A 17,475-nucleotide genomic window follows, 5' to 3' on the forward strand; every position below is an offset into this window, starting at 1 on the left:
TGAGAGATATGAAGTCTCCAACAAGTTCTATAGCTAAAAGATGGAGGAGAATAGCTCAAGCAGTGAGCATGTGCTCAGATTGTCTGGGTACTACAATCGCTTGAATCAAGTGGGAGTTAATCTTCCAGATAAAATAGTGATTGACAAAATTCTCTAGTCACCATCACCAAGTTAGTAGAACTTCGTGATGAACTATAGTATGCAAGGGATGACGAAAGTTATTCCCGAGCTCTTCGCGATGCTGAAATCGACGAAGGTAGAAATCAAGAAAGAGCATCAAGTGTTGATGGTTAACAAGACCACTAGTTTCAAGAAAAGGGCAAAGGGATAGAAGGGGAACTTCAAGAAGAATGGCAAGCAAGTTGCTACTCAAGTGAAGAAGCCCAAGTCTGTACCTAAGCCTGAGACTAAGTGCTTCTACTACAAAGGGACTTATCACTGGAAGCGGAACTGCCCCAAGTATTTGGCGGATAAGAAGGATGGCAAAAGTGAACAAAGGTATATTTGATATACAGATTATTGATGTGTATTTTACTAGTGTTCGTAGCAACCCCTCGGCATTTGATACTGGTTCAGTTGCTAAGACTAGTAACTCGAAACGGGAGTTGCAGAATGAACAGAAACTAGTTAAGGGTAAAGTGACGATGTGTGTTGGAAGTGGTTCCAAGATTGATATGATCATCATCGCACGCTCCCTACACTTTCGGGATTAGTGTTGAACCTAAATAAGTGTTATTTGGTGTTTGCGTTGAGCATGAATATGATTTGATCATGTTTGTTGCAATACGGTTATTCATTTAAATTAGAGAATAATTGTTTTTCTGTTTACATGAATAAAACCTTCTATGGTCATACACCCAATAAAATGGTTTGTTGGATCTCAATCGTAGTGATACACATATTCATAATAATGAAGCCAAAAGATGCAAAGTTAATAATGATAGTGCAACTTATTTGTGGCACTGCCGTTTAGGTCATATTGGTGTAAAGCGCATGAAGAAACTCCATACTGATGGGATTTTGGAATCACTTGATTATGAATCACTTGATGCTTGCGAACCGTGCCTCATGGCAAGATGACTAAAACGCCGTTCTCCGGAACTATGGAGAGAGCAACAGATTTGTTGGAAATCATACATACAGATGTATGTGGTCCGATAAATATTGAGGCTCGTAGCAGGTATCATTATTTTCTGACCTTCACAGATGATTTGAGCAGATATGGGTATATCTACTTAATGAAACAGAAGTCTGAAACATTTGAAAAGTTCATATAATTTCAGAGTGAAGTGGAAAATCATCGTAACAAGAAAGTAAAGTTTCTACGATCTGATCGTGGAGAAGAGTATTTGAGTTACGAGTTTGGCCTTCAGTTAAAACAATGTGAAATAGTTTGACTACTCACGCCACCTGGAACACCACAGTGTAATGGTGTGTCCGAACATCACTTTATTAGATATGGTGCGATATATGATGTCTCTTACCGATCTACCACTATCGTTTTGGGGTTATGCATTAGAGACAGCTGCATTCACGTTAAATAGGGTACCATCTAAATCCGTTGAGACGACATCTTATGAACTGTGGTTTGGCAAGAAACCAAAGTTGTCGTTTCTTAAAAATTTGGGGTTGCGATGCTTATGTGAAAAAGTTTCATCCTGATAAGCTCAAACCCAAATCAGAGAAATGTGTCTTCATAGGATACCCAAAGGAGACAGTTGGGTACACCTTCTATCACAGATCCGAAGGCAAGACATTCGTTGCTAAGAATGGATCCTTTCTAGAGAAGGAGTTTCTCTCAAAAGAAGTGAGTGGAAGGAAAGTAGAACTTGATGAGGTAATTGTACCTGCTCCCTTATTGGAAAGTAGTTCATCGCAGAAACCAGTTTCTGTGACGCCTATACCAATTAGTGAGGAAGTTAATGATTATGATCATGGAACTTCAGATCAAGTTATTACTGATCCTCGTAGGTCAACCAGAGTAAGATCCGCACCAGAGTGGTACGGTAATCCTGTTCTGGAGGTTATGTTACTAGACCATGATGAACCTACAAACTATGAAGAAGCGATGGTGAGCCCAGATTCCGCAAAATGGCTTGAGGCCATGAAATCTGAGATGAGATCCATGTATGAGAACAAAGTATGGACTTTGATTGACTTGCCCAATGATCGGCGAGCCATTGAGATTAAATGGATCTTCAACAGGAAGACGGACGCTGATAGTAGTGTTACTATCCACAAAGCTAGAATTGTCGCAAAAGGTTTTTGACAAGTTTAAGGTGTTGACTACGATAAGAGTTTCTCACTTGTATCTATGCTTAAGTCTGTCTGAATCATGTTAGCAATTGCCGCATTTTATGAATATGGCAAATGGATAAACAAAACTGCATTCCTTAATGGATTTATCAAAGAAGAGTTGTATATGATGCAACCAGAAGGTTTTGTCAATCCTAAAGGTGCTAACAAAATATGCAAGCTCCAGCGATCCATCTATGGACTGGTGCAAGCATCTCGGAGTTGGAATATACGCTTTGATAAGTTGATCAAAGGATATAGTTTTATACAGACTTGCGGTGAAGCCTGTATTTACAAGAAAGTGAGTGGGAGCACTACAGCATTTCTGATAAGTATATGTGAATGACATATTGTTGATCGGAAATAATGTAGAATTATTCTGCAAAGCATAAAGGAGTGTTTGAAAGGAATTTTTCAAAGAAAGACCTCGGTGAAGCTGCTTACATATTGAGCATCAAGATCTATAGAGATAGATCAAGACGCTTGATAAGTTTTTTCAATGAGTACATACCATAACAAGATTTTGAAGTGGTTCAAAATGGAATAGTCAAAGAAAGAGTTTCTTGCCTGTGTTACAAGGTGTGAAATTGAGTAAGACTCAAAGCCTGACCACGACAGAAGATAGAAAGAGAATGAAAGTCATTCCCTATGCCTCGGCCATAGGTTCTATAAAGTATGCCATGCTGTGTACCAGATCTATTGTATACCCTACACTGATTTTGGCAAGGGGGTACAATAGTGATCTAGGAGTAGATCACTGGACAGCGGTCAAAATTATCCTTAGTGGAATAAGGATATGTTTCTCGATTATGGAAGTGACAAAAGGTTCGTCGTAAAGGGTTACGTCGATGCAAGTTTTGACACAGATCTGGATGACTCTAAGTCTCGATCTAGATACATATTGAAAGTGGGAGCAATTAGCTAGAGTAGCTCCGTGCAGAGCATTGTAGACATAGAAATTTGCAAAATACTTACGGATCTGAATGTGACAGGCCCGTTGACTAAAATTATCTCACAAGCAAAACATGATCACACCTTAGTACTCTTTGGGTGTTAATCACATAGCGATGTGAACTAGATTACTGAATCTAGTAAACCCTTTGGGTGTTGGTCACATGACGATGTGAACTATGGGTGTTAATCACATGGCGATGTGAACTAGATTATTGACTCTAGTGCAAGTGGGAGACTGAAGGAAATATGCCCTAGAGGCAATAATAAAGTTATTATTTATTTCCTTATATCATGATAAATGTTTATTATTCATGCTAGAATTGTATTAACCGGAAACTTGATACATGTGTGAATACATAGGCAAATAGAGTGATACTAGTATGCCTCTACTTGACTAGCTCGTTGATCAAAGATGGTTATGTTTCCTAGCCATAGACATGAGTTGTCATTTGATTAACGGGATCACATCATTAGGAGAATGATGTGATTGACTTGACCCATTCCGTTAGCTTAGCACTCGATCCTTTTGTATTCTGCTAATGCTTTTTTCATGACTTATACATGTTCCTATGACTATGATATTATTCAACTCCCGTTTACCGGAGGAACACTTTGTGTGCTACCAAACGTCACAACGTAACTGGGTGATTATAAAGGTGCTCTACAGGTGTCTCCGAAGGTACTTGTTGGGTTGGCGTATTTCGAGATTAGGATTTGTCACTCTGATTGTCGGAGAGGTATCTCTAGGCCCACTCGGTAATGCACATCACTATAAGCCTTGCAAGCATTGCAACTAATGAGTTAGTTGCGGGATGATGTATTACGGAACGAGTAAAAAGACTTGCCGGTAACGAGATTGAACTAGGTATTGAGATACCGACGATCGAATCTCGAGCAAGTAACATACCGATGACAAAGGGAACAACGTATGTTGTTATGCGGTCTGACCGATAAAGATCTTCGTAGAATATGTGGGAGCCAATATGAGCATCCAGGTTCCGCTATTGGTTATTGACCGGAGACGTGTGTCGGTCATGTCTACATAGTTCTCGAACCCGTAGGGTCCGCACGCTTAAAGTTCGATGACGGTTATATTATGAGTTTATGTGTTTTGATGTACCGAAGGTAGTTTGGAGTCCCGGATGAGATCGGGGACATGACGAGGAGTCTCGAAATGGCCGAGACGTAAAGATCGATATATTGGACGACTATATTCGGACTTCAGAAAGGTTCCGAGTGATTCGGGTATTGAGTACCGGAGAGTTATGGGAATTCGCCGGGGAGAAGTATTGGGCCTTATTGGGCCATACGGGAATAGAGGAGAGAGGCCAAAAGGAAGGAGGCGCGAACCCCCCCTCTGGTCCGAATTGGACAAGGGGTGCAGCCCCCTTTTCCTTCTCCCTCTCCCCCTCTTTCCTTCTCTCCTACTCCAACAAGGAAAGGAGGAGTCCTACTCCCGGTGGGAGTAGGACTCCCCCCTTGGCGCGCCCTCCTCCTTGGCCGGCCGCCTCCCCCCTTGCTCCTTTATATACGGGGGCAGGAGGCACCCCATAGACACAACAATTGATCCTTTGGATCTTTTAGCCGTGTGCCGTGCCCCCCTCCACCATAGTCCACCTCGATAATACTGTAGCGGTGCTTAGGCGAAGCCCTGCGTCGGTAGAACATCATCATCATCACCACGCCGTCGTGCTGACGAAACTCTCCCTCAACACTCGGCTGGATCGGAGTTCGAGGGACGTCATTGGGCTGAACGTGTGCTGAACTCGGAGGTACCGTGCGTTCGGTAATTGATTGGTCGGATCGTGAAGACGTACGACTACATCAACCGCGTTGTGCTAACGCTTCCGCTTTTGGTCTACGAGGGTACGTTGACAACACTCTCCTCTCTCGTTGCTATACATCACCATGATCTTGCGTGTGCGTAGAATTTTTTTGAAATTACTACGTTCCCCAACAAATTCCACGACAGTTGGCGCCCACCGTTGGGCCAGCGCACGGTGGATTTGAGTTCTTGAAGGGCAGCTTCGAAGGGCTCAAGGGATACGCTGTGGGCCGGATGACCAAGAGTCGTCGCGGCAAACTCTACATCGACGATGCAGGCTGGGGCCCCGACGCCGGCTCAATTGAGTACGGGTACCGGGTCCCCTTCGGCGGAATCCATGTTTTCATTGGCAAGATTGGCGAGCCGGGCCTTGAGCCGGACCTCTGCACCGACCTCGTTGAGACGGCTCAACGTGCGAGACCCGCCCGGACTCTGCCTGCCTTGAAGCGTGCTTTTGTGGGATGCGTCCATGGAGTACTCTCTGAAGGATCTGGATCTGGCGATGAGACGGCCGCTCGCTCTGACGGCGAGTCGTCCACAGATGAGACCAACTCGTTATATCAACTTCAAGATGGCAGGCTCAGGGGTTGTTCCGATGGCGACAGTATTCCGGACCCTTCGAGACGCCAAGCCGGGTTGGAATCTTCATGGACGACACACAACCCGTTCAAAACCCCGCCGCTGGGGCAGGAGGCCCTGTGCACTCGCCGGCTCAGGTGCTAATGGATCTCACAGATAAGATGACGGCCCTGTTAACTGCCACGGTCGTCCCGGCGGATCAAGCTCAACATGATGCAGAAGTGGCACAACTAAAACTAGACATAGCACAGGCCAAGGAAGACCTGGCAGCGGAAGGAGTTAGGATGGCTGCAGAGCGGGCGGCTTTGGACGCCCAGACTCAGTTCATACAGGCGCAGTCTTTCCGGCTCACGATGGATCAGAATGCATCCAATGAGGTCATGAGAAGGAGGTATCAGAAGGCTCAATCTCGGCTCCCTCCGGTTTATGATCCTCGCAACCTCTTCAACACACCCGGTGCGGGGCCTAGCAACCCGCCAGAGATAAATCAGATCACGACACCCAGGGTGGGAACGCTGGTTCAGCCCCCAGTGATGGGGCCTCCCCGTGTGAATACTGCACCGCCTCCATATGTGCCAACACCACCGGGTCATTATTCTAACCCATTGGAAAACATGATCGCTGCAGCAGCGCGACTGGCGGCTCTTCCGGTTGAGGGTGACTCCCCAACGGCGGTCGAAACCCGCAGGGTCAGAGAACTTCTTCAGACGGCTTTGGCGCAGCAGGAGGCGTATTCATACAGCCGGGACAGGATTCATTCGACCCCTCGATAGGCAATTCGTCAAAACCGGAGTCCGAGTTATAGCAGACACATGGCGTCGGCGACCGGCTCAAGCAACGTCCGGCGCCATGACTTTCTTGGGGGGCATGACCCGGAACATAATGGAGCCCTTAATGCAGTAGATCAAGACAGAGCACTTCAGGAAGCTAAGCAGGCGGCTCAGATGACGGCTTACCAGCCTTTGTCGGTTTACCCGACGGCTACTCTTGAGGCAGGCATGGCTACATGAGCCGGAGGTGTCCCTTGCCTGGTGCCGGCTCTCCGTAACGAACGTCTGCCCAAAGATTTCAAAGGACCTAGGAAGGTACCTAATTACACGGCTGATTTACAGCCCGGAGCATGGATTGAGAGCTACGAGATGGCTATGGAATTGCTGGAGGTCAGCGAAGCGGCAATGGCCAAATACTTCACCATGATGTTGGATGGGACTGCCCGCACTTGGTTGAAGGGACTGCCGCCCAATTCCATCGGGTCATGGGCAGAGCTAAAAGCCCGGTTCATCCAAAACTTCAAAGATACATGCAGGCAATCTATGTCAATTGTGGATTTGACTAACTGCAAACAGCAAGAAGGCGAGTCTACAACCCATTGGGTATGCCGGGTCAAAGAGATAATACATTCATCTGATAAGATGGATGCCGGCTCTGCGGTCTTGATGTTGGAGCAAAATTGTCGTTTGGCGCCCCTGAAGATGAAGCTTGGGCGGCTCAAGCGCGATTGCAACGATATGGGTACGCTGATGGCGGCTCTGGTCAAGTACGCCGACTCTGATAGTACCAAGGATCCCGCGTCTGATGAGGAAAAGACAGGGAAGGGAAAGAAGAATGGCAACTTTAAGGGCCCTCAGCATAACCCGACGAACCAGGGAAGTAATAAACGTAAGGCTGATGGCAGTATGGAATTTGTGGCCAACACCAATGCGCAAGGTAACAACCACCGACGCAAGGGGAGACCACCTCCCCGATCTGCCGGATCAGGCCCGACGCTTGAGCAATTGTTGAATGAGCCTTGTCCAAGGCACGGTTCTAGGGAGAAGCCAGCCACTCATCTATGGAAAGACTGTGCAATCATGAAAGCTTTCAAAAATTCCAACACTTCCAATGGCAACAATGGGCAGGGCGGCGGCGGCTTTCATGGCCCGGGCGGCGATTCAAATTCCAATTTTCAGAATTTTCAAAGTAATCAAGGGGGGTTCAACCAGCAATCTGGCCTGGGTAATCAGCAGCAGCAGTAGGGGGGATATGAGACCAATCCAATGCAGCTCAACAGTGGACAGTATCATGTGTTTACTACCAGTCTGTGCAAGCGAGACCAGAAGCTTCATAAAAGGGCGGTGAACGCTGTTGAGCCGGCGGTTCCACGTTACTTGCGATGGTCTGAGCAACCTATTGTATGGAGTAGGGAGGATCACCCTCCCCGGGTTGATAATCCGGGTCACCTGGCTTTGGTGGTGGCTCCTCAGGTTGGTGGGTATAAATTCACTAAGGTGCTCATGGACGGGGGCAGCAGCATCAACATCCTCTATATGAGACCTTCCGTCGTATGGGATTAACCGATAAAAGCCTCAGCCAGTCCAATACTGTTTTCCACGGCGTGGTGCCTGGTAAGTCGGCGTATCCAGTTGGTAAGATCGAGCTGGAAGTAGCCTTTGGAGATGAGTACAACTCCAGGGCGGAAAAACTGACTTTTGAGGTGGTCAAGATCAGAAGCCCGTACCATGCTCTATTTGGGCGGCCGGCTTACGCCAAGTTCATGGCACGGCCGTGTTATGTATATTTACAGCTCAAGATGCCGGGTCACAACGGGACCATTACGGTTCATGGCAGCCGTAAAGTAGCTTTGGAGTGCGAGGAAGGTGACGCTGCTTACGCTGAATCTGTTTGTGCGACGGAGGAGTTGAAGTTTTATAAGGATAATGTTGACCCGGCAGATATGACGTCTCTGAAAAAGCCAACCACGGAGCATGAGCCGGTAATGAAATTTAAGTCGGCCGATGAGACTAAGCTTGTTGACTTTTTTCCAGGTGACTCATCTAAGCAGTTCAGCATCAGCGCCAATCTGGATCCTAAATAGGAAGGCGCGCTCATCGAGTTCATCCGTGAGAACCGGGACATCTTTGCATGGAAACCTTCTGACATGCCGGGTGTACCGAGAGAGCTCGCTGAGCACACTCTTAATATTGATCCAAAATTTAAGCTAGTCAGGCAATTCCTCCGTCGGTTTAATGAAGAGAGGCGGAAGGCCATTGGTGAGGAAGTAGCCCGGCTCTTGGCGGCCGGGTTCATTGTGGAAGTCTTTCATCCAGAATGGTTAGCTAACCTGGTGCTCGTACTCAAAAAGAACGGCACCTGGCGTATGTGTGTGGATTATACGGATTTAAACAAGGCTTGTCCGGCTGATCCTTTTGCTCTCCCTCGTATTGATCAAATTATTGATGCTACGGCGGGTTGTGAGCGTTTGAGTTTTTTGGATGCGTACTCTGGTTACCATCAGATCAAAATGGCTGTTAAGGACCAAGAGAAGACGGCATTCATTACTCCCTTTGGAGCTTTCTGTTATGTGTCTATGCCTTTTGGGCTCAAGAGTGCACAAGCGACTTACCAGCGTTGTGTACAGAATTGTCTTCATAATCAGATTGGACGCAACGTTCATGCCTATGTGGATGATATTGTGGTCAAATCCAGAGAGAAGGAGACCTTGATAGATGATCTGAGAGAGACCTTTGATAATCTCCGGGTCTACAAGATGATGCTTAACCCGGCCAAGTGTGTTTTTGGTGTTCCTGCAGGCAAGCTCTTGGGTTTTCTGGTTTCTCACAGAGGCATTGAAGCTAACCCGGAGAAGATCAAGGCAATCACCTCTCTGGCTAAGCCGGCGTGCATAAATGATATCCAGCGTCTGGCGGGTCGCATCGCTGCTTTGAATCGATTTATAAGCCGGTTGGGCGAAAAGGCCATACCACTGTATCAGATGATGAAGAAAACAGATGACTTTGTCTGGAGTGATGCTGCTAATGCTGCTTTTGAGGATTTGAAAAGACAGTTAGCTGAGCCGCCAGTCCTTGCTGCTCTTGTTGATAAGGAACCCTTATTGTTATATGTAGCCGCTAACACACGAGCCGTCAGTGTGGCCGTCGTGGTGGAGCGCAAGGAGGCGGGCAAGGAACATCCGGTTCAGCGGCCGGTTTACTACGTCAGCGAAGTACTCATTGAGTCCAAGCTACGGTATCCACATTGGTAGAAGCTTGTTTATGGGGTGTTCATGGCAAGCCGGAAGCTTAAGCATTATTTCCAGGGCCACCCCATCATTGTGGTTAGTTCTGCTCCTTTAGGAGATATCATCCAAAACAGAGAAGCCACCGGAAGAGTTGCTAAGTGGGCCATTGAACTTGGGCCTCATGATTTAAAGTATGTGCCACGCACTGCTATCAAATCTCAAGCATTGGTAGACTTCATCAACAACTGGACAGAACTGCAGATGCCTGAGGAGAGGCCAGATAACACATACTGGACTATTCACTTCGACGGGTCCAGGCAGTTGGAAGGCTCGGGGGCTGGAGTCGTTTTAGCTTCCCCTCGAGGTGACAAATTTTGTTATGTGCTACGGTTGATGTTTCCCTGTACTAAGAATGCAGCTGAGTATGAGGCCTTGCTCCATGGTCTTCGGATGGCTAAGGAGATGAGCTTAAGCCGAGTGAGATGCTTCGGCGACTCCGATTTGGTGGCTCAACAGGTATCAGGCAAGTGGGATTCTCAGGACCCCTCATGGCGGCTTATCACCGTGAAGTTGATGCCATCGCCGGGCATTTTCAGGGTTATCAAGTGGAGCACATTGACCGCAGAAAGAACGAGGCGGCTGATACCTTAAGCCGGCTCGGCTCTCAGCGTAAGCCGGTGCCGCCTAATACTTTCTTGGATATTCTGCATAACCCTTCTGTCAAGTTGCCTACAGAGGAAGACTTGGCTGTTCCTGACCCAGAAGCACAGTTGGTGGCGGCTCTTCACGTTATCCCAGATTGGACAGTGCCATACTTGGCTTACATGACCCGGGGAGACTTGCCTGAGGATGAAACTTTGGCCAGACAGATAACCCGGCGGTCTAAGTCAATGATAATTATCAATGGCGAGCTGCATCATCGCAGTGTTACTGGGGCTTTTCAGCGTTGTGTTTCCCCTGAGGAGGGTCAAGAAATTTTACGAGAGGTTCACGAGGGGGATTGTGGCCATCATGCCGGCTCGAAATCCCTTGTGGCGAAGGCTTTTCGTCATGGTTTTTATTGGCTGACGGCTCACGCTGACGCAGAGGACTTAGTCAGTAAATGTGACGGTTGTCAGAAGTTCTCAAGACGTGCTCACGTGCCGGCTCAAGAGTTGAGGATGATTCCAATCACTTGGCCGTTTGCAGTCTGGGGGCTTGATATGGTTGGGCCTTTCAAAAGGTCCAAGGATAAGAAGACCCACCTCTTGGTGGCGGTGGACAAGTTCACAAAGTGGGTTGAGGCAGAGCCAGTTAGTAAGTGTGACGCAGCCACGGCGGTTCAGTTCATGAAAAAGGTGATATTTCGCTTTGGTTTTCCACACAGCATTATAACTGACAATGGTACCAATCTGTCTAAAGGCGCCATGGAAGAATTTTGCCAACGAGAGCATATTCGGCTTGATGTTTCATCAGTAGCTCACCCCCAATCCAATGGTCAAGCTGAGAGAGCCAATCAGGAAATCTTGAAGGGCATCAAGCCCCGGCTTTTGGTCCCTTTGCAACGGACGCCGGGTTGTTGGGTGGAGGAGTTACCCTCTGTGTTATGGAGCATCAATACTACTCCTAACAGGTCTACGGGTTACACGCCTTTCTTCATGGTCTACGGAGCTGAGGCGGTTCTCCCTAGCGACATCCGTCATGACTCGCCTCGAGTGGCGGCTTATGTCGAGGCGGACAATGAGCAAGCGCGTCAAGATGCTCTTGACTTGTTGGACGAACAACGTGACGTAGCAGCAGCTCGCTCGGCGATTTACCAACAAGACCTGCGCCGCTATCACAGCCGCCGGGTTAAGTCCAGGACCTTTCAGGAAGGTGATTTGGTGCTCCGGCTCATCCAGGATCAAACAGATGCACACAAGCTATCCCCACCTTGGGAAGGGCCCTTTGTGGTCAGCAAGAACTTGCACAACGGGTCATACTACCTCATCGATATTCGAGAGCACAAAGATTCACGTAAGTCGGAGGAGGAGACCCGCCGGCCGTGGAATATAGCTTAGCTTCGGCCTTATTACACCTGAGCCACCGGCTCTCATAATGTACATATTTCTATAGCCATGTATATATTATGATGAATAATAAAGCAGGACCTCTGTCCTTTTTCCCCTCCAAAGGTAAATGTGTCATTGTTATTTTCATTATGATATCACATGATCACTTGGAGGCTGATCCGGCTTATGATCGTATTCGAATCTAGCCGTTAAATATATGATCACTTGGGGGCTTCCTGTTCAAACATAGGTCGTATTCGAACCAAAGAGAACATAGCTGTCGATACCCACTTGATTGGCATATTGCCGAGCTCACTGGGGAGTTTCTTGATCATATTTGAATCATAGCTCAACCCCCTTTGGGAACCGACGTGGATCGTATTCGAATCAGCGTCGTTAAACAACTCTCAAGATCATTTGGGGGCTTCCTGTTCAAACATAGGTCGTATTCGAACCAAAGAGAACATAGCTGTCGATACCCTCTTGATCGGCAACGCCAAAGCCACTGGGGGCTATATGATCGTATTCGAATCTTAGCTTAACCCCTTTGGGACGGTTCTCTGGTCGTATTCGAATCAGAAGCCTCCAAATTTTTGAAGTCTCTTTGTTGCAAACAAGTTCTTTTGATTATATCTAAAGTGTTCAAGGGTGGTTTCTACTCCACCGGCTTAACTTTGGTCAATAAAGTTGATCGCACATGATAAGCATCATGTTACATAGTGGGGTTTTTACTCATTATTCGGATCACATAAACCGGAGGTGTACTTGAAGGATCACAGGTATGCTGTTATGGTTGTCTCAAGGATATAATGGAGAACCGGTTTGTTATGATTCCGGGTTATATGTAAAGTGTATGACTCTCCATGCGGTAAGCCGCCAAGGGACTTGTGATTTGTTTTTCTATGCAGGACAATTAAAGACAGCTCTTTAAACATAAGGAAAACAGAGGATCAAGCATAACCCGGAAGAATATAAAAGGGCAGCTTAAACAATGTTGAGCGCTACACACGTGCGCGATGGCACGACAAAATTAAGTGTTTGTCCTACTCTATTACATGACTCCCCGAGTCCAAAAGGTGAGGCATCGTCTTTTAAGACATAACCATGAGCCGCCTGCGAGATCAAGGGCGTTGTTGGCCTGAGGTTTCCGGGTCATCCCTCTCCGCTCCTCCGGCTGTTTCCATGACCTGGAAGGTTGATGATTTCCAGTCAATGCCACTCAAGGCTTCAAATTGAGCCTCATCATCAATTAACCCGGCCGGGTCAACTTCAGGGGCGAAGGTATGCTTACGAGTTGGAGGAATCAGGCTGACTGCTTCATAGCGTGGTGTTGGGATTCTCTGATTCTCCGCGTCATAGCCCGGTTGATATTTGGTAAGATCTGTGTCATTGCCAATCAAAGTGGCCACAGGGCGTACGCTCTTCACACAAGCGGCGAAGTCCTTCTGGTCAAAGGGGGTGCCGTCTTCCTTCAAGCTGGGATACCCAAGGGCGATGTCGGCCGGGTCTAGCTCCGGTAGAAACGCCTTGGCCCGGCTCAGAGCGGCTATAGCTCCGGCTCTTGCAGAAGCCCGTCTCAACTCTTGGAAGCGTTGAGGAAGTACGGCAAGCCGCCTGAGTACATCCGCCAGGTGAGTGGGAACTTCATTTGACAGAGCCACAACGGCTAAGGCACGTTGTGACCCGGTGTAAAGTTGCTCTACCAAGGTATAAACCGCCTTCAATTTTGTCAGCACATTTTGATTAAGATTGGAGCTCCTGGGGCCTGCATTGCAAAGACAGGTAAGCTGATGACAATTGAGATGCTCTTTGGAAAAGATGTAAACTAGCTAAACACTTATAGAGTAGCTTACCAAAGATTGCGGAGACCATCTGAGAAACATGGTGTTTTAAGCCGGATAGCTCGGCGGCTGTTCCAGCAAGAGTGGCCTCCGCTTGTTCGGCCCGGCTGAGCAAAGCCGCCTTTTCATCCGCCCAGGCTTTTCTCTCTGCTTCAAATTTCTTCTTCAGTTTCTCTTGAGCAGATACACTGAATTCAAACTTGGAGTTGGCCTTTTGGGTTTCATTTTCTTGAGTCTTCAGGCGGTTCTTTAAATCAGAGATCTTCGATTCAAATTGCTTGACGGCGGCCTGTATAAATTCCGGGTCACAGTTAGGGTGATTATAATGCAACATTAAGTCCCAAGCACTTTGCAAGCAAAGACACTTGGCACTTGGGGGCTAATGTATGCTGAAGAGCTCTATTTACAGTGGCGGTTCATGCAAATAAGTCCCAAGCACTTTGCAAGCAAAGGTACTTGGCACTTGGGGGCTAATGCATATTGCTGTTCAATTACTTGATTAAACCGGACCTTGAGTGCTACCAGGTAAGCCGGTTTTCTTGCAGTGATTACTAAGCCGGTATTAAGTCTACAACATATTTTATCATAAGTAATAGACTTGGGGGCTGGCATGGTAAGTATAACTATGGAGTAAGAAAGAGAGTTATACCTCAGATTTTTGCTGTATTTGTTTCACCATGTCAATCTCCAGATCCCGGCTGTTATGCACTTGATTTACATAGCCAGAGACAATATCTTCAATGCTCAGATGAGCATAATCAGTGATGTTCAACTTGGCCCGGCGGCGCTCCAGAAGTTCTTCCTTGGCAGAGCACTTGGCCAGCACGGTAGGTCGTCCCGGTTCGACAAACTCAATCCGGGTGATCTCAACGTCCGGATCATCTGGATGAGCCGGGCTGGGGATCTCCGGGTTTTCAGAACCTTCCATAGCTTGTTCAACAGTTGGAGCAGCGGTGGCATCAGGAGATGGTACAGCCGTCGACTCATCAGTAGAGGCATTAGGAGCAGCCGTTCTGAGTTCCGGCTCAGCCAGGACCGGCTCTTCGGCCGGCTTATTTTTCTTCGCCCTCTTGCTGGGCTTCACTTGTACACTGCAAGTCAAAGGGTTAGTGCAAAAACATGAGTAAGATAAGCACAAAATCAACTGATCATCATTACCCGGGAGCGGTTTTGAAAGCCGGCAAGCTGGACTGCATTGAGTCGCCGGAGGAAGGCGAAGTTCCCTGGTAGTTTGAGTCAGAAGAATTAAGGGGTTGACGAGTGGCGCCCGCCAAAGGATACAAAGAATATAAGTCGGAGATAACCTCAGTCCGGCGCTTCCTTGATGCTTCGGGTAAGCCGGAGGAGAGGTCTGCATCTTTGCTGGTCCGGGTCTGCCTCCGACTCTCATAAATCTGCCGCTTCAAAAGAAATTGAGGATCTTGATAAGCCAAAGGATGTGAAAATCTTACTTTCCGGGTTACTCTTCGGACTTTCCGTCTCGGCAAAGGCTCGGAGTCGGAGGAAATTATAGTTACCTCTTCATTCACTTCATGACTCGTTCCGGTGTCCTCCTGCTGATAATCCGTGTCAATAAGATGGTTGAAAAGGAGCCTAAAGATTCAAGAACTACCTCTGACTCGGAGGTGTCTTCCAGACGAAGCAGGTCCGAGGCGCTAGGTTTATTCCCCTTCTTACGGGGAGCGGCTTTCCTGGCGGCTTTCTTAACTTTCCTGGCTTTCTTGGCAGCTTCGTGGTCATACTTGACCTTCCAGAATTTATCATTAGCCTGTAAGATACAACAAAGGTTAGTGAGTTAAGACAAAATCGTTAAAATGGAAGGAGAAGTATTCAGGTCAATGGTTTACCGCTGGAGCCGGGTTAGCCTTGCAGAAAGGGCTTAAGCCCACTCTGCCGCAATCTGCCAGGCTCTCATTCAGAAGAGACTTGGTTGTATCATCAATGACGTCCTCAGGTAAGTCGTCTGGACTGTGCCGAAGAGGATCGTCCTTCTGGCCCATGTAATCACACATCAAGCCGGGGCGGCGGCTTAAAGGAATCACCCGCCAGGCAATCCAGACCCGGACCAGATCAATGCCATTTAGGCCGTTCCCCAGAAGAGCTTTGATTTTGTTGATGGTGGGAGTAAGTGGTTGACGTTCAGCTTGAGATAATTTGTCTGGCAAGGGGTGATTTGACTCCAGACGCAGGGCGCGAAAGCCGGGCAGAGGGTTCTCGTCAGCCGGAGAAGTGTCTTGGCAGTAGAACCATGTCTGGTTCCAATCTTTCGGGTGGCTTGGCGGCTCAGCATAAGGGAAGAGACAATCTCTCCGTCGTTGGATTGAGATTCCACCGAGCTCCAAGCTGGGCCCGTTGGCACATTCATTCTGGCGGTTCAGATAAAATAACTCCCTAAAGAGTAGCAAGCTGGGTTCTTCTCCGAGGTACACCTCACAGAACACTTGGAAGTTGCAGATGTTTGACACGGAATTGGGTCCGATGTCTTGAGGTCGCAGATCAAAAAAGTGCAGGACATCTCTGAAGAATTTTGAGCCGGGAGGAGCAAAGCCCCGGTTCATGTGATCAGTAAATATGACAACTTCCCCATCCTTGGGTTGAGGCCTCTCTTCTGACGGGTCAGGAGCACGATAGGACATGACCTCTTTCTTTGGCAGGTAACCCGTTTTCACGAAATCAGCTAAGATGCTGTCGGTGACGTTGGATCTAACCCAGTTGCATGTGATGGGTGCTTTGGGAGCCTTAGGCGGCATTGTGAAAGATGGAAGCCTATGACAAAGTCAAATTTCCAGTTCAAATTTAAGCCGGAGGAAAGTTTCAGTTCAGTATTCAAGATGGCGGCTTATGAAAGGGCCTAATGATATATGGTTAACTGTGTCAGGTTATTTAAGCCGCCGTGGATATCATGAGCAATTAAGTTATTTAACTCTATTATGAATGATCCGGAAATTTCACAAAGCATGGCCTCTTTTAAGCCGGCGATATGACCCGCCATGGCTAACAGATGCAGTTTTTGCTTAAGTGTTGCACAAACAAGTTTCACAGATTATAGGGATTATTTTGGATCAAACGATCGTCCAGAAAGAAAAAAATTCTAGACCTAAAAACTGGTATAGAGAAGTTCGAGAGCTCTAAATGAGGTCTTTTTGCAAGCAAAAGGGATCTGCTAGTATTGAAAATGGGTGTGAAACGACTACCCGAAGTTATGCACTACTCGTAGATCAAAGGAGGCCGTGGTGGAAGAACTGCGAAGGAATCGCGAGGAACCACGAAGAACACAGAAGAACTCGCGAACCCTAATGTGGATCTAGTATACGGGACGGCGAGGACTTACTGGTGCTGATGAGCAGCGGAGGTGCACCGCGGTTCTCTGGTCAAGACAGGTCGATGCAGCGGCCTTGGTTGGTGCAGACGGGATTCACGGCGGAGGCGGCGGAGCTCGTGCTCTGAGGTGTCGAGAGGAGGAAGACGATGGAAAGGGAAGAATGACGAAGACCTGAGGGCCGGGCCTACTTATAAGGGACGGCTGATGAATGGGCACGAAAAACGAGGAGGCTAAAGACATGGTTATCCAGCTGTAGAGACGCCTCGATTTTCGGGACAATTATTAAGATAAGGATCCGTTGAGATACGTTGGGCAGAACGTGCATTAATGGCGGATGACATCACGGCGGGTTACAAGAATCCAGAAGATGACGTCATAGCGTGTTACAAAGAATCCAGAAAATGACGTCATGGCGGGTTATAGCCTTTGCGCAGACAGAAGCCAGAAGATTTTTTATTAAGGTACTGAAGATTGACATGAACCGGTTCAAATCAATCTGGGGCCTAATGTTGGGGATATAACTACCGGAGTCACCCGCCCGGGAAGGGCCGGGTTATGTCATGACGATCAACACATAAAGCCCAATATCAAGCCTGAGGATGGCGGTTCAATAATGGGCCTGAGGCCAAGAG

Source organism: Triticum aestivum, chromosome 7D, assembly GCF_018294505.1.
Source record: "Triticum aestivum cultivar Chinese Spring chromosome 7D, IWGSC CS RefSeq v2.1, whole genome shotgun sequence".
Lineage (NCBI taxonomy): Eukaryota > Viridiplantae > Streptophyta > Magnoliopsida > Poales > Poaceae > Triticum > Triticum aestivum.